Source organism: Nelumbo lutea, chromosome 1 (genome assembly GCF_056320005.1).
Source record: "Nelumbo lutea isolate HS-2025 chromosome 1, American lotus-T2T, whole genome shotgun sequence".
Lineage (NCBI taxonomy): Eukaryota > Viridiplantae > Streptophyta > Magnoliopsida > Proteales > Nelumbonaceae > Nelumbo > Nelumbo lutea.
The window spans coordinates 122,717,099-122,743,649 of NC_142684.1; the positions used below are offsets into that span (position 1 = coordinate 122,717,099).

Genomic DNA, 26,551 nt, shown 5'->3' on the forward strand with positions numbered 1-26,551 from the left:
GCGGTACCTTTCGAACTCAAATCTGGTCTTATACACTTACTTCCTACTTTTCATGGACTTTCAGGTTGAAGATCCCCACAAACATTTAAAAGAATTCCATGTAGTATGCTTAAGCATGAAACCTCAAGGTATTACCAAGGAATAGATCAAACTACGTGCCTTTCCTTTCTCATTAGTTGATAAAGCTAAGGATTGGCTTTACTACTTACCCTCCGGTTTTATCACCACATGGAACGATATGAAAAGGCAATTTCTTGAAAAATTCTTCCCTACCTCCCGAACTGTTAACATCAGAAAGGAGATTTGTGGTATAAGACAATTCAATGGGGAAACTCTCTATGAATACTGGGAGAGATTCAAGCAACTCTGTGCCAGTTGTCTGCAACATTAGATTCCATACCAACTCCTTATCCAATATTTCTATGAAGGGTTATTGCCGGTGGATAGGAGTATGATTGATGCAGAAAGCGGAGGTGTGTTGGTGGACAAAATTCCTACCCAAGCAAGAGAATTGATCTCGAACGTGGCGGCCAACTCTCAAAGTTCGGCTATAGGCTCAACCCTCCAGCAAACCATGCTAATAAGGTAAACATCTCTCCCCTAGAATAACAAATTGCAAGTTTGACCTCTCTTGTCCGTCAAATGACTGTAGGTAATATGCAAACGGTGAAAGCTTACGGGACTTGTTCAACTACGGGACATCCAACCACATGTGCCTTACACTTCAAGATGAACCCTATGAACAAGCCAATGCTGTTGGAGGCTTCCCACAAAAGAGATATGGTCCCTACTCAAATACGTACAATGCAAGATGGAGGGATCATCCTAACGTTAACTACGGAGCCAAGCCCTTCGGCTTCCAACGACAATATCAGTCTAGACCACCGACTCCACAATATTCATCGTCTAATCTAGGTATGTCTCTAGATGAAATTGTTAAAGCACTTGCAACTAACACTCAACAATTTCAATAGGAGACAAGGACAAACATTCGAAACTTGGAGAATCAGGTTAGCCAATTGGCAACTGCTATGAGTCGAATGGAATCTCAAGTATCAGGAAGGCTACCCTCCCAAACCATGGTCAACCCTGAAGTAGAATGTTAGTGCGATCACCTTGAGAATTGGAAAGGAGCTGAATAGACCTAGCAAGGAAGTGCTTATGAATACAACTGAAGAGGAAATAGAAAAGGAAGCACTGCCACCCCAAACTCAAGATCCAAGTTGTAAAAAGCCCCATGCCATAGTGATCCCTCCACCTTTTCCTAGTTGATTTGCAGAATCCAAGAAGGAGGATCAAGACAAGGATATTCTTGAGACATTCTGCAAGGTTGAGGTAAATATTCCCCTCCTCGATGCAATGAAGCAAGTACACCGCTATGCTAAATTCCTCAAGGAGTTGTGCACCATTAAAAAGAAGCTGAAAGGTGATGAGAAAGTCCACATAGGGGAAAATGTTTCAGCAATCCTCCAAAAGCAATTACCTCCTAAATGCAAGAATCCAACACAAGAAGTTTTTTATCTTGATGGGAAGGATGTATTCGAAATCTTCATTAGTAAGCATCTTGTGAAAGAGGAGTGAACCTGGAGTTCTAAATTGCAAGAAACTGTTGCATTCCCCTATTCCAGATTTGAACCCACCCATGATAGATGAAAGGGGAAGACATCGAAAGTTGCAACTACAAGACCTGGAGAATCCGGTTTATGATTAAAAACAGGGAAGTTTGTTTCTCCTTTTTTTTCTTATTTTTTTGCAATTATAGTTAAGTTATTTCCACATTTTCTTTTTACCTTACATTGAAGACAATACGTAGACTAAGTGTGTGTGTGTGTGGGGGGGGGGGAGAATATAGGATTTTATTTCAGTTCAAATATATTTATATATATATACATCAAATCCTCAACTCTTTTGAAATCAATTGAAACAATATTTTGGAAAAATTCTTGTAGACCTAGTAATGAGGTACAATTAAGGAGTACACGACCTTTCTGAAGCCATTCCCTTTTAATCTAATCCTAAATTCAGGTTTAAGTAAACAGGGCAAATATTTTACCATTGCTACAATTGATAGGATGGAGCATAAAATGCACTTACCAGCCAAGTCATCTGATACTAGGACGGAGCATAAAATGCACCAACTAGCTAGCAATTCAAATATTAGGATGGAGCATAAAATGCACCTACTGACCAAGTAATTCAAAAGTGAGATGGAGCATAAAATGCACTCACTTCTTCAGAAGAGAGAAAAAAAAATAAAAAGAGAGAAGATAAAAATGTTTTCCCTGATTTACTACCTGTTTGCAGTAGCAAAAATTGGATTGGCTGATGAATGAGTCATGTATGACTTGGTTGTGTTCATTTAATGGTTTTCAATACTTAACCGAGAATATTTGTGAAGAAAGATAAATGAGAGTTGAGTTTAAAAATCGGTAGGATAGTTAGTTTGTTCTTGTTCTATTTTTGCTTGAATTTTGTCTTGCCCGAGAACGGGCAAGGTTTAAGTGTGGGGTGATTTGATGAGAATAAAAATTATCATATTTTTATCCGTCAATATTAATTCTTTTATACTTAATTAGTACCCAATTGGACGATTTAGGGCACGAAAGAATGCGTTATGGGAAAAACAAGGCTAATCGGGTAATTTTACACAGTTTTGACACTGCAAGATAATTTTGACATGACTCTCCCATCCGGACTCTGATTGAGAAGATTAAAGATGCATTGGAAAGATAATGAAAAACTCTACAACTTTCATGTTTTGAGTTTTGATAGATTCGGATTGAATCGATGCCAAAATTGGGCCCAAAGTCTAAGAAAATTCGTAGAGAAGCCCAGTTCGCAGACAAGCCTTGCAGTGGCCCAATTCATTAAGGAAGCCCAATATGAATGCAAGAATAAGAAACGTCAAAGAGTCCTATCAGATTCAATTTTTTGTTATATTTTTAAAAAGATAAAAGAGATTAGGATTAGCAATTAAGAGATAGGAGTAGATTAGATCAAATCTAAGCATTATCTATTAGAGAACTGATCTCCCAATGCAGAAAGAACTCCTTAGAGGAGAAGGAAACAACTCCCTCCTAATTCTATATAAGGGGGGGGGGGGGACTAGCACCCAGGGCCATCATCAAATCCTCCAATAGAGCTTCAGCCCTCAGAGAGAGACATCAGCAACCGAGGAAGAAGCAGAGTTCGCCCCCTCTCATCTGGAAACTGCGATTTCATCATGGGGTGTCTGTAAGTTTTTTATTTCTAGTTGAAGGGTTAGGGAAGCTTTGATTCTTTAAACATTGTGAGATCTAATTGATTCTTATGTCAGTTCATTGTTTATGGGTATTCATATATTTTCTGCGATTAACTATGAGGATTATTTTTATTAATTAAGCAAGAAGGGCCCCTTGCTCATTCAATGACAATAATCTATGGCCGATTGAACCTCCAGTTTCGTATATGATTGGTAAGTTCAATCATGGTGGCAACTAACATAAATTGATTGTAAAAAAGTTTTCGATCTATGTTAGGAAAATGTATGATCTAGTTTAAACGGTCTGAGCTTGTGAGATCGCTGACCAGAATTGGGCCTCTCCCCTCTTAATGCTATTAATAGATTAAATCCCAAGGTCCGAGTAGATCGTGAAGGCCCGACCTGCCGAGGTGACATGTAGCCAACTTCTAGAAGTTAACTAGCTGTCTCCGACCTCTTCGGGATCACGTCGTACGTCTGCAAGCCTTATCCTCATCCCACCCGGATCAGACGAACTCGATAAACCTTATTAGCTCACATGAAGTCCACCTCCTGGAGTGGAACAAATTCCTAATAGTACGGGCCGTGGATCTCGGAGGCGTTTGTAAGGCATACGACAACTCACCTATATAAGGGCATCAATACCAACACTGTATGGTATGCACGATTTATTGCTCACCTACTTGTAATTAAGCTTTTAGCTCGCATACCAGATTACTAACTTAAGCATCAGAGTGCCCACACCGGGAAAGCTACCATGGGTTCTCTGAGCATTGTTTTCCTTGCAATTCGACTAGTCAACAAAGCAACCGATGTCTGAGCTGCCCTCCAACTAAGAGCATCCAGATTGCGCATCATCAATTGGCGCCGTCTATGGGATCCATACATAAAAGCTAAGTTCCTTACTTTCTTTTACTTTCAGCTAAATTTCAATGGCTTCCTCAAGCACCAGAAAGAATGTCAAGATGCCCACCACCGGGGGGCAAGATTAGCCAGCTATTAAACCTAGAGGTCCCCTTTGTGACCATCGAGCAGATGATAGTGCCTGATGAGAATAAAAGTTATCATATTTTTATCCCTCAATATTCAGTCTTTTATACTTAATTAGTACCCAATTGGACTCACTATTCTTGTATTTCGATTTAGGGCACGAAAGAAGGCGTTATGGGAAAAATAAGGCTAATTGGGTAATTTTACACAGTTTCGGCACCGCGAGATAATTTCGGTATAACTCTCCCATCTGGAATCTGACTGAAAAGATTCAAGATGCATTGAAAGGATAAAGAAAAACTCTACAACTTTCATGTTTTGAGTTTTGATAGATTCAGACTGAATCGATGTCAAAATTGGGCCCGAAGTCTAAGCAAATTCATAGAGAAGCCCAGTTCGCAGAGAAGCCTTGTAGCGGCCCAATTCGTTAAGGAAGCCCAGTACGAATGCAAGAATAAGAAACTTCAAAGAGTCCTATCAGATTCAACTTTCTGTTGTATTTTTAAAAAGATAAAAGCGATTAGGATTACTAGTCAAGAAATAGGAGTAGATTAGATCTAATCTAAGCATTATCTATTAGAGAGATGATCTCCCAATGCATAAAGAACTCCTTAGAGGAGAAGGAAACAACTACCTCTAATTCTATAAAAAGGAGGGGGGCGGGGCTAGCACTCAGGGCCATCATCAAATCCTCCAAGAGAGCTTCAGCCCTCAGAGAGAGACATCAACAACCGAGGAAGAAGCAGAGTTCACCCCTCTCATCAGGAAGCTGCAATTTTATCATGGAGTGTCTGTAAGTTTTTATTTCTAGTTGAAGGGTTAGGGAAGCTTTAATTCTTTAAACATTGTGAGATCTAATTGATTCTTATGTTAGTTCATTGTTTATGAGTATTCATATGTTTTCTGCGATTAATTGTGAGGATTATTTTTATTGATTAAGCAAGAAGGGCCCCTTGCTCATTCAATGAAAATAATCTATGGCCGATTGAACCTCCAATTTCATATATGATTAGTAGGTTCAATCATGGTGGCAACTAACAGAAATTGACTGCAAAAAATTTTTCAATCAATGTTAGGAAAATGTATGATCTGATTTAAACGGTCCGATCTTGTGAGATCGCTGACCAGAATTGGGTATCTCCCCTCTTAATGCTATTAAAAAATTAAATCTTAAGAGCTTCTTTACGACACTCTATTAATAAGAGAAGCAATCAAAGAGCTTGTTTTGATTGTCGAATAATACGAGTAGAGGCTGACCGCTAGAGTTTGTTAATGGCTATAACCAATTTATTCGTAAACATATGATTCTATCTTTGGTTGGATTCAACACCCACCAAATTTTGGCGCCGTTGCCGGGGTTGGTGTCCTAAGTAGATTTATTTCCTTTTGCTTGGTTTATGCCTCATTCTTCTTGTGTAGGTGAACTCCACTATGATCACGAGATCAAAAACATATTTTGCCGCTTGAGGAAAGAAGCCAAGCAACGTCGCAACCAATTAGGACAACTCCTAACTCCTGGAGTGAAGTCAGCTGCAGAGATCGTTGAGCCATCTAACCATCTTGAAGAAGAAGTCATGGCCAACAATGAAGGGAGAACTCTAAGAGAGCTAGCTGCATCGGATCTGCACCAACAACCTCTTTGTATCGAATATGCAGATCTAGCGGTACCTTTCAAACTCAAATCTGGTCTTATACACTTACTTCCCACTTTTCATGGACTTTCAGGTGAAGATCCCCACAAACACTTAAAAGAATTCCATGTAGTATGCTTAAGCATGAAACCTCAAGGTATTACCAAGGAATAGATCAAGCTACCTACCTTTCCTTTCTCATTAGCTGATAAAGCTAAGGATTGGCTTTACTACTTACCCTCCGGTTCTATCACCACATGGAACGATATGAAAAGGCAATTTCTTGAAAAATTCTTCCCTGCCTCCCGAACTGCTAACATCAGAAAGGAGATTTGTGGTATAAGACAATTCAATGTGGAAACTCTCTATGAATACTGGGAGAGATTCAAGCAACTCTGTGCCAGTTGTCTGCAACATTAGATTCCAGACCAACTCCTTATCCAATATTTCTATGAAGAGTTATTGCCGGTGGATAGGAGTATGATTGATGCAGAAAGCGGAGGTGTGTTGGTGGACAAAACTCCTACCCAAGCAAGAGAATTGATCTCGAACGTGGTGGCCAACTCTCAAAGTTCGGCTATAGGCTCAACCCTCCAGCAAACCATGCTAATAAGGTAAACATCTCTCCCCTAGAATAACAAATTGCAAGTTTGACCTCTCTTATCCGTCAAATGACTGTAGGTAATATGCAAACGGTGAAGGCTTACGGGATTTGTTCACTACGGGACATCCAACCACATGTGCCTTACACTTCAAGATGAACCCTATGAAAAAGCCAATGCTGTTGGAGGCTTCCCACAAAAGAGATATGGTCCCTACTCAAATACGTACAATGCAAGATGGAGGGATCATCCTAACGTTAGCTATGGAGCCAAGCCCTTCGGCTTCCAACGACAATATCAATCTAGACCACCGACTCCACAATATTCATCGTCTAACCTAGGTATGTCTCTAGATGAAATTGTTAAAGCACTTGCAACTAACACTCAACAATTTCAATAGGAGACAAGGACAAACATCCGAAACTTGGAGAATCAGGTTAGCCAATTGGCAACTGCTATGAGTTGAATGGAATCTCAAGTATCTGGAAGGCTACCCTCCCAAACCATGGTCAACCCGAAGTAGAATGTTAGTACGATCACCTTGAGAAGTGGAAAGGAGCTGAATAGACCTAGCAAGGAAGTGCTTAAGAATACAACTAAAGAGGAAATAGAAAAGGAAGCACTGCCACCCCAAATTCAAGATCCAAGCGGTAAAAAGCCCCAAGCCATAGTGATCCCTCCACCTTTTCCTAGTTGATTTGCAGAATCCAAGAAGGAGGAGCAAGACAAGGATATTCTTGAGACATTCTACAAGGTTGAGGTAAATATTCCCCTCCTCGATGCAATGAAGCAAGTACACCGCTATACTAAATTCCTCAAGGAGTTGTGCACCATTTAAAAGAAGCTGAAAGGTGATGAGAAAGTCCACATAGGGGAAAATGTTTCAGCAATCCTCCAAAAGCAATTACCTCCTAAATGCAAGGATCCAACACAAGAAGTTTTTGATCTTGATGGGAAGGATGTATTCGAAATCTTCATTAGTAAGCATCTTGAGAAAGAGGAGTTAACCTGGAGTTCTAATTGCAAGAAACTGTTGCATGCCCCTATTCCAGATTTGAACCCACCCATGATAGATGAAAGGGGAAGACATCGAAAGTTGCAACTACAAGACCTGGAAATCCGGTTTATGATTAAAAACAGGGAAGTTTGTTTCTCCTTTTTTTTCTTATTTTTTGCATTTATAGTTAAGTTGTTTCCACCTTTTATTTTTACCTTACATTGAAGACAATACGTAGACTATGTGTGTGTGTGTGGGGGGGGGGGGAGAGTATAGGATTTTATTTCAGTTCAAATATATATATATATACATCAAATCCTCAACTCTTTTGAAATCAATTGAAACAATATTTTGGGAAAATTCTTGTGGACCTAGAGGTACAGTTAAGGAGTACATGACCTTTATGAAGCCATTCCCTTTTAAGCTAGTCTTAAATTCAGGTTTAAGTAAACAGGGCAAATATTTTACCATTGCTACAATTGGTAGGATGGAGCATAAAATGCACCACCAGCCAAGTCATCTGATATTAGGACAGAGCATAAAATGCACCAACTAGCTAGCAATTCAAATATTGGGATGGAGCATAAGATGCACCTACTGATCAAGTAATTCAAAAGTGAGATGGAGCATAAAATGCACTCACTTTTTCAGAAGAGAGAAAAAGAAAATAAAAAGAGAGAAGATAAAAAGGTTTTCCTTGATTTACTACCTGTTTGCAGTAGCAAAAATTGGATTGGCTGATGAATGAGTCATGTATGACTTGGTTGTGTTGATTTAATGGTTTTCAATACTTAACCGAGAATATTTGTGAAGAAAGATAAATGAGAGTTGAGTTTAAAAATCGGTAGGATAGTTAGTTTGTTCTTGTTCTATTTTTGCTTGAATTTTGTCTTGCTCGAGAACGGGCAAGGTTTAAGTGTGGGGTGATTTGATGAGAATAAAAATTATCATATTTTTATCACTCAATATTCAGTCTTTTATACTTAATTAGTACCCAATTTGATGATTTAGGGCACGAAATAATGCGTTATGGGAAAACAAGGCTAATCGGGTAATTTTACACAGTTTCGACACTGCAAGATAATTTTGATATGACTCTCCCATCCGGACTCTGATTGAGAAGATTCAAGATGCATTGGAAAGATAAGGAAAAACTCTACAACTTTCATGTTTTTAGTTTTGATAGATTCAGACTGAATCGATGCCAAAATTGGGCCCAAATTCTAAGAAAATTCGTAGAGAAGCCCAGTTCGCAGCTGAAGCCCAGTTCGCAGAGAAGCCTTGCAGTGGCCCAATTTGTTAAGGAAGCCCAATATGAAGGCAAGAGTAAGAAACATCAAAGAGTCCTATCAGATTCAATTTTTTGTTATATTTTTAAAAAGATAAAAGAGATTAGGATTACTAGTTAAGAGATAGGAGCAAATTAGATCTAATCTAAGCATTATGTATTAGAGAACTGATCTCCCAATGCAGAAAGAACTCCTTAGAGGAGAAGGAAACAACTCTCTCCTAATTCTATATAAAGGTGGGGGGGGGGGGGACAAGCACCCAGGGCCATCATCAAATCCTCCAAGAGAGCTTCAGCCCTCAGAGAGAGACATCATCAACTAAGGAAGAAGTAGAGTTCGTCCCCTCTAATCTGGAAACTGCAATTTCATCATGGAGTGTCTGTAAGTTTTTATTTCTAGTTGAAGGGTTAGGGATGCTTTGATTCTTTAAACATTGTGAGATCTGATTGATTCTTATGTCAGTTCATTGTTTATGGGTATTCATATGTTTTCTGCGATTAACTATGAGGATTATTTTTATTAATTAAGCAAGAAGGGCCCGTTGCTCATTCAATGACAATAATCTATGGCCAATTGAACCTCCAGTTTCGTATATGATTGGTAGGTTCAATCATGGTGGAAACTAACAGAAATTGATTGAAAAAAAGTTTTCGATCTATGTTAGGAAAATGTATGATCTGGTTTAAACGGTCTGAGCTTGTGAGATCGCTGACCAGAATTGGGTCTCTCCCCTCTTAATGCTATTAATAGATTAAATCCCAAGGTCCGATTAGCTCGTGAAGGCCTGACCTGCCGAGGTGACACGTAGCCAACTTCTAGAATTTAGCCAGCTGTCTCCGACCTCTTCAGGATCACGTCGTACGTCTGCAAGCCTTATCCTCATCCCGCCCAGATCAGACAGACTCGATAAACCTTAATAGCTCACATGAAGTCCACCTCCTGGAGTGGAACAAATTCCTAATAGTACGGGCCGTGGATCTCAGAGGCGTTTTGTAAGGCATACGACAACTCACCTATATAAGGGCATCAATACCAACACTGTATGGTATGCACGATTTATTGCTCACAAGCCTATTTGTAATTAAGCTTTTAGCTCGCATACAAAATTACTAACTTATGCATCAGAGTGCCCACACCGGGAAAGCTACCATGGGTCCTCTGAGCATTGTTTTCCTTGCAATTCGACTAGTCAACAAAGCAACCGATGTCTGAGCTGCCCTTCAAATAAGAGCATCCAGATTGCGCATCATAAATTGGCGCCATCTATGGGATCCATACATAAAAGCTAAGTTCCTACTTTCTTTTACTTTCAGCTAAATTTTGATGGCTTCCTCAAGCACCAGAAAGAATGTCGAGATGCCCGCCACCGGTTTAAACGGTCCGATCTTGTGAGATCGCTGACCAGAATTGGGTCTCTCCCCTCTTAATGCTATTAAAAAATTAAATCTTAAGAGCTTCTTTAGGACTCTCTATTAATAAGAGAAACAATCAAAGAGCTTGTTTTAATTGTCGAATAATACGAGTAGAGGCTGACCGCTAGAGCTTGTTAATGGCTATAACCAATTTATTCGTAAACATATGAATCTATCTTTGCATCGAGGATCAATGATAAGAATCAAAGCTGAACTTATCCTTTCAACCAGAAGCTATCTCCCATCGATTTAATCTTTTGCTTTCTGTTATTTTCTGTTATTTTCTTGTTTTCCTTAGCTTTACAACCCCCTTACTTCGTTTACTTGGTAATAAATCCACCCAATCCCTGTGGAGACGACCTTGCTCATCAGTATCTACAAATTATTCAAGCAAGACTATTTGTCTTTGGTTGGATTCAACACCCACCAAATTTTGGTGCCGTTGCCGAGGATTGGTGTCCTAAGTAGATTTATTTCCTTTTGCTTGGTTTATGCCTCATTCTTCTTGTGTAGGTGAACTCCACTATGATCATGAGATCAAAAACATATTTTGCCGCTTGAGGAAAGAAGCCAAGCAACGTCGCAACCAATTAGGATCACTCCTAACTCCATGAGTGAAGTCGGCTGCAGAGATCGTAGAGCCATCTAACCATCTTGAAGAAGAAGTTATGGCCAACAATGAAGGGAGAACTCTAAGAGAGCTAGCTGCACCGGATCTGCACCAACAACCTCTTTGCATCGAATATGCAGATCTAGCGGTACCTTTCGAACTCAAATCTGGTCTTATACACTTACTTCCTACTTTTCATTGACTTTCAGGTGAAGATCCCCACAAACACTTAAAAGAATTCCATGTAGTATGCTTAAGCATGAAACCTCAAGGTATTACCAAGGAATAGATCAAGCTACCTGCCTTTCCTTTCTCATTAGCTGATAAAGCTAAGGATTGGCTTTACTACTTACCCTCCGGTTCTATCACCACATGGAACGATATGTAAAGGCAATTTCTTGAAAAATTCTTCCCTGCCTCCCGAACTGCTAACATCAGAAAGGAGATTTGTGGTATAAGACAATTCAATGGGGAAACTCTCTATGAATACTGGGAGAGATTCAAGCAACTCTGTGCCAGTTGTCTGCAACATTAGATTCCAGACCAACTCCTTATCCAATATTTCTATGAAGAGTTATTGCCGGTGGATAGGAGTATGATTGATGCAGAAAGCGGAGGTGTGTTGGTGGACAAAACTCCTACCCAAGCAAGAGAATTGATCTCGAACGTGGTGGCCAACTCTCAAAGTTCGGCTATAGGCTCAACCCTCCAGCAAACCATGCTAATAAGTTAAACATCTCTCCCCAAGAATAACAAATTGCAAGTCTGACCTCTCTTGTTCGTCAAATGACTATAGGTAATATGCAAATGGTGAAGGCTTGCAAGATTTGTTCAACTACGGGACATCCAACCACATGTGCCTTACACTTCAAGATGAACCCTCTGAACAAGCCAATGCTGTTGGAGGCTTCCCACAAAAGAGATATGGTCCCTACTCAAATACGTACAATGCAAAATGGAGGGATCATCCTAACGTTAGCTACAGAGCCAAGCCCTTCGGCTTCCAACGACAATATCAGTCTAGACCACCGGCTCCACAATATTCATCATCTAACCCAAGTATGTCTCTAGATGAAATTGTTAAAGCACTTGCAACTAACAATCAACAATTTCAACAGGAGACAAGGACAAACATCCGAAACTTGGAGAATCAGGTTAGCCAATTGGCAACTGCTATGAGTCGAATGAAATCTCAAGTATCAGGAAGGCTACCCTCCCAAACCATGGTCAGCCCGAAGTAGAATGTTAGTGCGATCACCTTGAGAAGTGGAAAGGAGCTGAATAGACCTAGCAAGGAAGTGCTTATGAATACAACTGAAGAGGAAATAGAAAAGGAAGCACTGCCACCCCAAACTCAAGATCCAAGCAGTAAAAAGCCCCAAGCCATAGTGATCCCTCCACCTTTTCCTAGTTGATTTGCAAAATCCAAGAAGGAGGAGCAAGACAAGGATATTCTTGAGACATTTTGCAAGGTTGAGGTAAATATTCCCCTCCTCGATGCAATGAAGCAAGTACACCGCTATGCTAAATTCCTCAAGGAGTTGTGCACCATTAAAAAGAAGCTGAAAGGTGATGAGAAAGTCCACATAGGGGAAAATGTTTCAGCAATCCTCCAAAAGCAATTACCTCCTAAATACAAGGATCCAACACAAGAAGTTTTTGATCTTGATGGAAAGGATGCATTCGAAATCTTCATTAGTAAGCATCCTGAGAAATAGGAGTTAACCTAGAGTTCTAAATTGCAAGAAACTGTTGCAAGCCCCTATTCCAGATTTGAACCCACCCATGATAGATGAAAGGGGAAGACATCGAAAGTTGCAACTACAAGACCTAGAGGATCCGGTTTATGATTAAAAATAGGGAAGTTTGTTTCTCCTTTTTTTTCTTATTTTTTTGCATTTATAGTTAAGTTATTTCCACCTTTTCTTTTTACCTTACATTGAAGACAATACGTAGACTAAGTGTGTGTGTGGGGGGGGGAGAGTTTAGGATTTTATTTCAGTTCAAATATATATATATATATATATACATCAAATCCTCAACTCTTTTGAAATCAATTTAAACAATATTTTGGGAAAATTCTTGTGGACCTAGTAATGAGGTACAATTAAGGAGTACACGACCTTTATGAAGCCATTCCCTTTTAAGATAGTCCTAAATTCAGGTTTAAGTAAACATGGCAAATATTTTACCATTGCTACAATTGGTAGGATAGGGCATAAAATGCACCCACCAGCCAAGTCATCTGATACTAGGATGGAGCATAAAATGCACCAACTAGCTAGCAATTCAAATAGTAGGATGGAGCATAAAATGCACCTACTGACCAAGTAATTCAAAAGTGAGATGGAGCATAAAATGCATTCACTTAAACCTGGTGGTACCGAGGTCTACTCCTTATCTCAATAAAAAGTTGGATGCAGTTCGTGGATCTTTTCACAACACGTTTTGTCATAAGTAAGAAGTGTCTGAAGTCTGTGACTAGCCTTTTGAACGTGGTCCAATGGGAGAATGAGTCCTTAAGGGACTACATTAAAAGGTTCAAGTTAGAAAGACTACAAGTACCGAATCTTGACAGTGCCGTGTAGCTCACTACATCCCAAAAGGGAGTCTGCCACCTAGATTTTAATTGGTAGATCGAGTTGAACCCACCTACTTCCATGGAGGTTTGACTTGATGAAGCAGATAAGTTCATCAAGGTGGAAGAGGCTCTCGGGTCCCGGTTAGAGCTACACTAGGCCAAGAAAAGGAAGAGAACAAAAGGAAGAACCAAGCAACAACAAACATCAATGGCAAAAGAGCAAGTTACCAAAGAGAAGTAGGTCACCACGCAGTAGGCGAAGTAGGTCGCCAAGAAAGAGCCGATCACCACATCGGAGTTCTAGATCAGGTCGGTGATCTAGAACTCCCTTAGTCTAGAGAACGACTTACACTGCCCTGAATGCAAAGCGGGGCGAGATTCTTATTCAAATCAAGGAGGGGAACTATGTCAAATGGCCCCCTAGGATGAGAGGAGATCCTGTAAACCATAACTCGAACTGGTATTGTAATTTCTATTAGGAAATTGGGCATGACATGGAGAATTGCCGCAACTTGAAAGACGAGATTGAGATGTTGATCCACCATGGCTATGTTAGAAATTTCATAAAGTATGATGATAGAGACAAAGATCACCGACCTATTGAGCACCAAAGAGATGCACTAGAGCTGAGCAGGCATAATGACAGAGAGCGGCCACACCCGGATGCCCCAGCACCAGAGAGGCCGATCCGTGGGGTGATCAATATGATTACAGGAGGATCCATCATAGCAGGTTGTAGCATGACAACTGGTAAAACAACAGTCCATGAGCTAGAGCGTGAGGACAAGAACCCACCAAAGTGCCCTTGAGTGGAGGAAGTGATTTACTTCACCAAGGATGACATTCGCGGGATCGAGTATCTACATGATGACGCCTTCGTTGTCAAGATGGTAATCAATGACTTTGAGGTAAAGCGGATTCTAGTTGATTCGGGAAGCTTTGCGGACATTCTTTTTCTAGAGGCATTTGAGAAGATGGTGCTGAGTCGGAAGGACCTCCCGCCAGTGGGGATGACTTTGGTCGGTTTCAGCAGAGACATAGTGAAGCCCTTTGACTGGATCAAAGTGTTGGTGGCAGCAGGAGCGGAGCCCAACGCTATCCAGTTTGAGCACACCTTCCTCGTTGTCTCCACCCCGTCCCCTTACAACACTATTTTAGGTCGGCCCATTTTGCATGCACTTCGTGTGGTGGTGTTGACCTACTATCTCTCGATGAAATTCCTAACGAGTTGTAGAGTGGGGGTAGTATGAGGTGACCAACTGGAATCTCGAAAGTGCTATGTAGTAGCATTGAATGGAAAAGTGAAGTTGGCGGATGACATCAAGATGGAGCCACCCCCCGAACACACCAATGAGTGAGCTGCACCGATGGAGGATGCGGTCCATGTTCCGGTCTTAGATATCGAGCCCATGAAGACTTTCCAGATCAACGTTCATCTAAAAGAACCACTTAGGTCGCAACTAGTAAGCTTTTTATTAAATAATCTAGATGGTTTTGCATGGTCAACATCAGAGATGCCCAACATTGACCCTAGCATAATTACTCATAAACTTAATGTGGACCCTTTAGTCACGCCAGTAAAACAAAGGAAGAGAATCCTCACCCCATAAAGGTGGAGGGTAGTAGATGAGGAGGTCGGGAAGTTCCTCATAGTAGACTTTGTTAAGGAGGCATAGTACCCGAGTTGGGTAGCAAATCCAATCCTCATGAAGAAGGCCAATGGCAAGTGGTGCATGTGTATCGACTACACCAACCTCAATAGAGCCTGCCTAAAGGACAACTCCCCCTTCCCATAATAGATTGCTTGGTAGACGTGACCTTGGGGCACGAGTTGCTGAGCTTCATGGATGCATACTCCGAGTATAATCAAATCCTGATGGACTAGCCGATCAGGAAAAGACTGCATTTCTAACAAAGTTAGGGTTGTACTGTTATAAAGTCATGCCTTTGGACTGAAAAATTTTTGAACCATTTATTGGAAATAAAGTAGAATGTTATGTTGATGACATAGTCGTGAAGGCCCAATTTTCCTCTTATTTAATCGATGATTTGAATTGTCTTTTTAAAATTCTAAGAAAATTTAACAAGAAATTCAACCTAAACAAGTGTGTCTTTGGGGTCACATTAGGCAAGTTCCTTGGGCACATAGTGAGCTGACGTAGCATCGAGGTCAACCCGGATAAAATATAGGCTATCTTAAATATGAGACTACCCCAAACAATAAAAGAAGTGCAAAGGTTAACTAGCCGAGTTGCTGCCCTTAACTAATTTATGTCTAAATTGGTTGGCCAGTCTTTACCTATTTTTAAGGCCATTAAAAAGAATGAGGACATTGAATGGTCTGAAGAGTGTTAGCTCGCGTTTGATGAGCTCAAAAGGTTTCTAAGTACCCCGTCGGTGTTAACCCGACCTGAACTTGGAGATGAGCTAAGGTTATACCTCTCGGTGAGCGACAAGGTAGTCAGCTCGTTATTAATAAGAGAAGTAGGTCTGGTCCAAACGCCCGTCTACTATATCTGTAAGGTTTTGCAAGCAACTTAGACTAGGTATCTCAACATCGAAAAGTTGGCCCTCGCTCTAGTCATCACAGCTCGGAAACTACGGCCTTACTTCCAAGCCCACACCATCATTGTCCTAACTGATAGACCATTGAAGCATGTCTTACAGAAGCTCGAGGTATCAAGAAGATTAACAAAGTGGGCCATCGAGCTGAATGAATACGACATTCGGTTCGAGCCACGCACAACTATTAGAGCTCAATTCTTGGTAGATTTCATTGCCAAATGCATGTTCAACACACTGACCCCTGAGGCGGCCAAGCTAACTAGCACGACACCCATTTTGTCTGGGGAGAACATCCCAGCTTGGGATGAGGAGCCCTCGATCCTCCACATGGATGGCTCGCCTAATTAGTGAGGAAGTGGAGCTGGACTCATTTTTACTAGCTAAGCAAGGTGAAGCTGGAGTACGTACTCTGGTTCAGATTTGTAGCATGACAACGAAGCTGAGTATGAGGCATCGATAATCGGGCTGACATTAGCAAAGGAGGTCGACGCGAAGCATGTCATTCAATGACTCTCAGTTGGTTGTGAACTAGGTGAATGGCGAGTACGAGGCTCGAGAATCCACCATGATGGCCTACCTAGCTAAAGTGAGAGAACTCCTACCTGGCTTCCACTCTTGGTTTATCTGGCAAATACTGAGATCGGAGAATGTAGAGGTCGACACACTATCAAGGGTGGCCAGCACCAACTACATTACTATGAGAACGGTGTACATCGAAGACCTACCTCGGCCTAGCATTCTTAGGGTGATAGAAGAGGTCACTCCCGTGTTGCAAGAAGAACCAAGCTGGATCAATCCGCTTGTCGATCATTTGCTCCACGGGACCCTACCAGCAGAGCTAATGAAGCTCAGAGGGTAGAGCATTAGTTAGCCTGTTATGTTCTCATTGATGGGAGGCTTTATAGGAGATCCTTTACGCTCCCCTACCTGTGCTGCTTGCGACCCTTAGAGGCGAGCCAAGTGCTACATGAAATCCATGAAGGACTATGTGGAGGACACTTGGGGGCAGGGCACTCTCCCAAAAAGCACTAAGGCAAGAATACTACTGTCCTACTATGAAAGTGCACTCGAGCTCATCCGAAAATGTGATAATTGCCAAAGGCATGCCAACATACTTCACCAGCCCACTACCGACTTGAAGTATCTGACCAACCAATGGCCTTTCACCCAATGGGGGATAGACATCCTCGGGTCATTCCCACTTGCAACCAGTTAGAGAAGATTCCTGGTCGTGGCGGTTGACTACTTTACAAAGTGGATGGAGGCTGAGCCATTGGTGACCATCACAACTCAGGATGTACAAAACTTCTTCTAGAGGAACATAGTGTGCAGATTCGGACTCCCAAAGGTGCTGATCTCTGACAATGGGAACTAGTTTAAAGACAAACTTCTAGAATCGGTGTGCCAAGATAGGGATCCAACAAAACCTCACATCGGTGGCACATTCACAAGCAAATGGTTAGGCCGAGGTGACGAACAAGGTGATTCTCCGTGGACTAAAAGCTTGGCTAGCGTGAGCTAAGGGTTTGTGGGTTGATGATCTGCCTAGTGTCCTATTGGCCTATCGGACTACCATCAAGACTGCAATAGGTGAGACCTCATTTAATTTGACATACGGTACTGAGGCCGTCATTCCAACTGAGATCGAAGTACTGACCTTGTGTCTTGAGGTGTACGACGAGGAGGCCAATGAACATGAGCTATGGACCGACCTCGATCTGATCAAAGAAGTATGTGACCTGGCTTACATCTGGACTATGGCTTACCAGCAATGAGTAGCTTGGTATTACAATGCCCGACTCAAGCGACGCCAATTTCGAGTTGGCGACTTTGTACTTTGGAAAGTAATGGTACTTGAGCCTAGTGTAGGTAAGCTTGGACCGAATTGGGAGGGTCCCTACAAGATAAAATGGGTGTTCAGTGAAGGGATGTACAAGCTTGAGACATTGGAAGGGAGGCAAGTGCCTCATGCCTAGAACATCGACAACCTGAAGAAGTACTACTTATGAGCTCTGGAGTCAAGCATCCGCAATATCAAAGAATTTTTCTAAGTACAAATGGCCACCCACTTAGGCGAATTGGTTAGGCTACATGTCAGCTAAGTCACAGACCAGAGAGTGAACCGCAAGTCACTTTAAAGCCCAAGGGCCAGGGTGCCAAGCTGATAATGACCTCGGTACCAAAGTTGAATAAGACCCAATCACTTTCAGAGCATATGGTTAGCACGAGTAAACTTTATTTATGCCTCACTAGTGTATAGGCGGTTTGGGTCATATACCCTACTATGCCTCTTCACCTCGGCTTATAGTTAATTTGGTTCATCCCTTAGCATGCCTAGCCATTTTAGAAGCTGGGAACCATGGGGAAACCTACACTTAGAAAATTTTTATGAAACGTTGTTGTACGCGAGGTGATAAAAAGAAGAGTTGCATTTCATTACTTCAAAAAGTTTGATTTGTAAATTCAAAAAAAAAAAAGACAAAAATCTACTAGGCCGAGCTCAGAGGCTCGATACATGTTTGTAAAGGGGGGGTCCAAGAAAAGAGGTGAAGATCAGTCATCACAGGGCTCCTCGTCCCCACCTTTAGTGATCTCAGAATTAACCTTTGCTTCCTCAGTCTCCATGACATCCTTGATAGTGGATACCTCCTCAGTCTCCATGGCCTCCTCGGTAGTGTCACCCGAGTTGCTCTTCTCCACAACTCCCTCATTGATGCCGTCATCACTTTCTTCCTTGGAGTTTGGGTCTTTATCAACTTCGAGCGTCATCTCCCTAGTGACTCTGTCGGTGGTGATGCCTCCGAGGTCGAGGTCGGAGAATGAACTCCTGGCAAACCAGCAACATAGCTTGAAGCCCTTCCAGAAGGCTATTGTAGTGAGGTCTTGCTTAAGCTGATTAAACTTTGGAGAGTCCTTGTAAGTCTTGACAGCAAGGGCCTTGACATCCTTGATCCCCTGAGTTGGGGCAACTTCATGATGAGCGAAATCTTTCCTTGCCTCCTTGGCCTCTTTCATCAGTGTCTCAATGCGCTCTCTCTTCGCCACCACCTTGGCCTCCAACTTTCTGATGATGTCGATAGCCTTCACCAGCTTAGTCCGGCACTCCGCAGCTACCGACTCGGTAGCTTGTGCCTTCGCTTTGGCGGCTTGCATCATGGTAGCATATTGCTTGAACTACTTCAGTAGAGAGTGAATCATGGAGTTCGTCTACAAGAAGAGCAAAATTTGTTCAGTACGAAAGGGGAAACAAACAAAAGCACAAAATTGAGGTAGGAGACATACCACCATGAACTGAAGTAAAGAAAAATGACTTACCTAAGAAAGGAGAATGATCCCAGAGACAAAAGAAAAATGGCCGACCTAGAGCGCACGACCTCTAGAATGCAAAAATTCAAATTGATACAAAATGAATGGGATCCCATGGCCCGTATTTATAGCCGTTGTAGTTGATCACGGACAGCTTAGATCAATTTGATTTGATGGCTCCCATGAGACTAGTCACACGACTTTCGAGGTCAAAATTGGTTGAGTGCACGTTTTGACGTCTCTGAAATTTTTAATCCGAGTGATGTATGTGCATCCCGGATACATGATCCAACTCTGTGGTTGAGCTGGTTGGGTCATTAAGGTCTTACCTCTAGACTAGACCACAACTAGGACAAAGACTAGGCTAAATCTACCTAAGCTCATCATGAACTCCCACACCAGGTCAGGACCCCTGGCACGGGGAGTGGGGGGCAATTGATGAGGGGTACTTTGGCTTGACCTATAAACGCTCGGACACGCAGAAGTGGCCTGTTGACTAGATGACAACTTGGCATCTTCTGCCACCTTAGCGAGCTAGGTCAGCTCGGGTATGTTAAGGTGACATATTACTAACTTCTAGAAGCTAGCCAACTGTCTCCAACCTCTTTGGGATCACACCGCATGCCCGCAAGCCTTATCCTCAATCCGCCCAAATCAGACGGACTCGATAAGCCTTATCAACTCATACGAAGTCCACCTCCTGGAGCGGAATGGATTCCTAGTAGCATGGACCGGGGATCTCGAAGGCATTTTGTAAGGCATACGACAGGTCACCTATATAAGGGCACCAACCCCGATACTATAAGGTACGCATGATTTATTGCTCACTAGCCTACTTGCAATTAAGCATTCAGCTTGCATACCAGATTACTAACTTAAGCATCGGAGTGCCCACACCGGGTTCACTGAGCATTGTTTTTCTTGCAATTTGATCGGCCAACAAACCAATTGACATCCAAGCTGCCCTCCATCTAAGAGCTTCTAGATCGTGCACCATCAATACTTATTGACATTTAACGTATCACAAAAAAACACTTCATGAAAGCAATGGCAAAAGAAAAAAAGCCATTAATTTTCTGACCAGAAATTAGCATACCAATATAGAAAATGATGCTGCAAAATGGCACCAGCCAAACATTACCCTAATACTGCATTTGGTTTGAAGGAAACCATATACAGGTTTCCCTACCTTCACATCGAACACAGCCTAAGTGATCTATACGACAATCACAGGAATTTGCTACAACTCTAATCATAGCATTTCACAATTTAGCAAGGTCTTCCTTTGCTATCTATACTAGTTTGGTAGTTGATGACAATGGCATGGATCTCTAACATGACTTTCACCACCTCATGCCTACAAATATTTGCATAGTTGAAAGCTAAGAGCTTCAAAACATTTAAATGACTTGTTCCATAATCATATGCTTGACTAGCTCAACATTGGACCAGTCAAACGCGTTAGCACATAACACATGCATATCAGCATATGTGATGAGAGTAGAATTTATCATATTTTTATCCCCAATTATTCTGTCTTTTATACTAAATTAGCATCTAATTGGACTCATATATCTTATATTTTGGTCTAGGGTATGAAAGAATGCATCAAGAGCAAAGAAAGACAAATCGGATGATTTTTCACAGTTTCGACATTGTTCAGTGATTTGGGCCTAACTCGCGTCTCCGATTTACGAATGGGCTGATTTAAGATCCACTGGAAAGATAAGAGAAAAATCCACAACTTTCATATTTTGGGCTTTCGCAGATTCGGCCTGAATCGAAGTCTAATCTGGGCCCAAAGTCAGGGAAATTTCGCAAGAAGGCCCAATCCGCAACTGAAACCCAACTCGCAGAAAAGCCTGGCTGAAGCCCAATTCGCAGAGGAGGTCTATTACGAATCCAAGAACAAGAAACTAAGAAGAATCCTTCTAGATCTAAATTCTTGATGTAATCTTAGAGTGAAAAATGGATTGAGTTCAAGAGACAAAGAGATAAAGTTTAGAATTAGGATATGACTTTCTATTCTTATAAGATAAACTTCAAGAGAAATTAGGAGACCACCCCCTCCCCTTTACTGGATCACTGAATCATTCAATCATTCAACTTCTTATTTGAATCAAGAAGCAAGGAGCAATCAGTCAAGAAGGGTTCAAGAAAGGTTCAAGAAACTTCAAGAAGAGGAGATCTCAGCACCACGGGCGTTTTCAAGAGTTCTTTCTTCCCCTTTGTTTGTTTTAATTCTTCCATCATGAACTGATTTATTTCTTGCTAGGGCTATGGAAAGCCTAACCATGTTGATGAATATATTTTTATTTTCTTGATTTATCCAATATTGTGATTTCCATATAGTCTATGAATTATTTTGTTTAATGCAATTAAGAGTTTGGCCACCTCTTAATTGATTTGGGTTATGTGAATGAATTGAGAAAGGAATTCACATAATTGATAGAATAATTCATAGTGTGAATTGAATGGTATATAGAGATATATATACATGATTCATATGAATTCAATAGTTTTCTTGAACTTAATGCACTTCCATCTTGAGAGCTCTACTCGAGAGATCGAAGGGTTACCTGATGGGAGTAGGTTTAGTATATCTCGAGAGAGAATATTAAATAAATTTGTGAAAACCTCAGCTTGTGGGAATAACAATTAGTCTTGGATAATTGGACCCATCAATATTCATTGCATTGGTTAAGTGGACCAAAAGTCCTAGCGATTCCATCATTTGCATATTCGATTAGCGATCACCCTTGTTTTTACTTTTCTTTGTTCCAGTTTTTATTTTCAGTAGTTCTTGTTTCCTTAAATCTAAATTTTGACTGTCCAAATAATTAGGGAAGACTATGATTCTAATACTTATTTTGTTAAATCCCCGTGGAAACCATATTATTATACTACTTGATAACTAGTGCACTTGCTAGAGTTATATATTTATAGCTATCAATATGCATTGTTTGTTTTGATCAAAACCTATACCAAGTTGGTGGTTGTGATGGTGATACTGATAATTGGTGCACTATAAATATAATATGGGCAAGTTAGGGTTGAAGATTTGTTCAAATTTGAATAGATCTGACAAAGGCCCAGGTCCGGTTCTTTGTAATATATATATATATATATTTCAAATTGGTTACTCAGTGCACACCCCCTAAGCAACATCCAAGAAAGGGTTTGGTATTTGTGAAGAAGATCCAAGTTAGGTGTTTGGCGAAGGTGTCGAGGTGGGAAATAAGTATTGTGTATTTATTATTGATGCCTACTCCACAATGTATGCCAATTGCTTCTGCAGTTCTGCAACCCAAAAGCAATGATGGAACTATGCTTTTATTCACAAACTGGTAAATTCTAATGAAGCCAAATTGAAGTGAAAGTTACTTCAGTAAATGCTTTTCAATTAAGAAATTTCAAACTCCCAGTGCTAGATTCCAAGTAAACCCACAAAATCCCTCTGATTCTTCTCTTTGGGAGTTGAAGTGGGGGAAGTAGTAGCGATTTCTGTAACCACCACCACCACCCTATGTAACAGAGAAGGGGCTTCAATTCCTATCCTTTTTCTCTTCAAATTGCATTACTTTACCTAAATGACATGGCTTCTTTTAATTGAGCCATTACATTAACTTTGGTTACTTACGTATGTTTGGCACGATTAATCAATCAATGAATAGCATTACACCACTATATCAAACAACAGTCCCTTCTTAACAAAGGTGGGCCCTTGTCCTTGTACAATCATGCATTTGAGAAAATGAAAATCCCAAGAACCAATGGACCCCATTGGCTAATTCATCTACCACCCATGGAATGGGATGTGCATGGTGGAGCACATCTTGCAAACTCCTAAAGGTATGCTATACTAAGGGCATGTTTTTTTTCTTTTTTGATTTTGGGAGGGGTGAATCCCATTGATCAAGAGACTTATGTTATATTTTATGTGGAAAATTTTTCTACCAACACTTAGATGCAATGATAAAAGTATCGGTATCGGATATCATTTTGGACAATTTGAATATGGATACAGACACAAATGCGCTTTGGAAACATATGGATACAGATGAAAAATATGGAAATTGGTGTCGTCCAGAGCGTGTCGTTAAACACTTTAGAACACTAGTTTAAATATTTATAATTTTTACCGTTTCTCAAACAACTAATAATGTAGTAAATGGGTGAGAATGGGTCATATCCACAAGAAAGCAAGTGAAAAATTAATATATGCTTAGATCTGTACAATAGAATGCAATTGGGAATGGCAGAAAATACAAAAATAAAATCTATTATTACTGAAATTAAATGTTTCAAATTTAAACAAGACAATAAATAAAAAATAGAATTTAATAAAGTATGGAAATCAATAAAGGAAATAAAAGAAATAAATACAAAAAATGATCCAAAATCCAAATTTGGTAGCGGTAACTGCAGATTGGCCAGACAGCTTGCAAAAACCCCTCCTAACAAGAATTGGGTGTCTATCCTTTCTACGACCCTCGAACCCCTCGAGACACCTTATCCTTGAACCGAACGAATATAGATATGCAAAACAGAGAAGCACACAAGAATTAAATATAAAAGAGTACAGAAATAAAAATAACAGAAAAGAAAATAAAGAAAAGAAAAGAATGGTTGATTAGATCTAGTGGCGGTAGTTGCAGAATGGTTGAACACCTTGCAGGAACCCCTCCTAACAAGATTTGGGCATCCTCTCCTTCTACAACCCTTGAATTCCTCAAGAAACCTTAGCCTTGTTAACTAGGTGAATTGACCAACCCATTCTACAGGGCCCCTAGGACCCTTTTTATAGAGAATGGTGGACACAACTAGAAATAGGGAGAAAGATGGGGGCAACAGCTGGGATTTAGCAAAGTTAGGGACACCCTAGGGTTTCTAATGGATGGCTAAGATGGTTTTGGAGTGATCCTATGGCTGAAAATAAAAGGAGAGGGTGCTCAATATTATGTAGGTCTGAGATTTGGGTGCCCATAAATGGAGGGTGTAGATTAAAACATCTAGGGTTGAAGGGTTAAGATTAAAAGAATAGGTGGTGCCCTAGATTGAATGGTTGGGATATAACATAGAGGAAGTGGCTGAAATTTGGAGGTGAGGGTCTGAATGGTGAGGATTAGGAGAATAGGTGGCGCCCTAGGGTTTAAAAGCTATAAAGGAGAAACCTAAAATGAGTGGTTGAGATTAAAAGAGGTGGAGGGTGAAGATTAAACACCTAGGGGCGGTTAGGGTTTACTAAGAGTGAAAAGATTAGGTTAAAAAGGCTCCCTAGGGTTTGCTAAGGATAGGGGAGCATGGTAATACAATAGGATGGGTGCCAATTGGGTTTAGCAGATAGGAGGTGCCCTCCTATTTTGAGTTCTTTACAAAAACACCTGCTCTCAGCTGGTGTCCAGCTTCCCAAAATTGTATTTCAGCCTAGAAAAACTTCATAGTTATCTACATAATTTGCACAAAGACCCTCATATGTCACATAATTGATTTTAACTGGGAAAATGGTACACTTTGACTATTCTAATGCCAAAAATACCCTTGAATTGATGCCCTTAAGGCATCAAAATGCAGGGTTATCACACCCCCCAACTTAAACATTGCTAGTCTCTTAGCAATGCAGCCTTAAAATTACACTAAGTATATAGATCTTTCCCATTTCAAGGTCATCTCTAACAGAATTAATCAAGCATCCTATTTCCAACATTTTCAAACTCTATACAGATCAGTATTGGGCTTTAGGGGCAAAATTGTCTTATTTTGAATATTATCAAAACATGGGTTAAAATCTTATTTACCCTTCCATTTGCAGACTGTCTTGATAAAATGAGATTGATTTAAAATTAGACAGATATCTTTTTATCATTTTTGATGGCGGATTTCTACCCCTGAATTTGTTATGCATACTTATTTTTATTGCTACATTTCACCATTTTATGCGAATCTCGACACTTGCCATAGGTGAAGAGACATGATTACTAAGTATTAGGTAAGTGTCTTTGACATTCCCTTTTCCGTTTGACGCGAATCTCAACACTTGACTTAGGTAAAGAGACCCGGTTACTAAGTCTAGGGTGTCCATTGACATTTTATTCCTTTTTTTTTTAGAAATATTCAAGGTAGTCCACTGTCTCTTAATAATTTAAAGAATTTTGTCTAATTTCTTAATCTTTGTCTTCCTATCTTGATAGGGGCAAACTTGAGAGTATTTTCTAATTTCTAAACAGTTTCAACAATATTCAAACAAGACCAATTTTTGACTCCTATCACTTGCTACCAATTTCTACAGAATTCAATATTCTTTTATCAGTTTCCTTATCTTTTTCTGTTTAGGAAACTCTTTTAATGGAAAATTTTAAAAATTTCAGTGAAAATTTAATTCTCCTTCTTTAAAGGCTTAGCTTCACAATTTTTTTTTCAATTTTCTCTCTCTTTCATCACCCCAACTTAAATGCCATTATCCCCAATGGCTTGAATAGATTGATGCAAATGGGACTTGGGCCAAGGGAACAATCAATAGGGTTTTCTTGAGGGGTTCAAGGTATGCCACTTGGTCTTGAATCAAGAATAGAAAAAGATCTAATCCTAAAAGCAAAAACATTAAAAACTATGTTGGGTTGCCTTCCAACTAGCGCTAAGTTTAACGTCTTCAGTTGAATACATTCAAGCACTTTTTCCATCTATACTCTCTGACTCACTTTCATCTTCTGATAGACAGGGCTGAAACTGGGCTAACCAAGGGGTAAACATGTCATTTAAAAAGTTATCCACTATATCTATCTTGAACTCATCTTCCCCTAGGTTTGGATACTCAGGGGCACTACAAATGTTTAATTGGACTTTTTGGTTTGCTAATGAAATATTCATTTCTCCTGATTTAATGTTGATGTTTGTATTGGCTGTTACTAGAAATGGACATCTTAAAATTATCGGGATATGGTTCAGTTCCTCGATTGGGGTCATGTGTAGGATGAAATCCAATGGGAAGTGACAACCCTCTACCCTGACCATGACATCCTCAATAACACTTCAAGGAGTGTTGATTAACCAATCAGAGAGTTACAGAATTATCAATGTTTATTTTAACTAGCCGATCCTAAACCTATCATAAATGGATGGAAGCAGAGTTATAGTGGCCCTAAAATCCACTAGTGCCTGACCAAAGGTGATTCCAATGATGACACAACTTATGAGAGGAGCACTAAGGTCTTTCAAATTCTGAGGGAGTTGATTTAGGAGAGCTGCACTAACATCAGTCGAGAGTATCAATTTTTGTGGAGCCGATTGTGACTCCATCATTTGAGTACACAACTCTTTCAAGAACTTG

At 40.5% G+C, this 26,551-nt stretch overlaps 2 non-coding genes across 2 annotated transcripts; both read right to left on the reverse strand.

Annotated features, from left to right (window-relative positions):
* Positions 1-286: 286 nt before the first annotated feature.
* LOC148877257 (small nucleolar RNA R71) lies at positions 287-393 on the reverse strand. The gene has a single exon (XR_016106382.1). It is a non-coding gene; the product is annotated as a small nucleolar RNA R71 (small nucleolar RNA).
* A 10,809-nt stretch (positions 394-11,202) lies between these two features.
* LOC148877258 (small nucleolar RNA R71) lies at positions 11,203-11,309 on the reverse strand. The gene has a single exon (XR_016106384.1). It is a non-coding gene; the product is annotated as a small nucleolar RNA R71 (small nucleolar RNA).
* Positions 11,310-26,551: the final 15,242 nt, after the last annotated feature.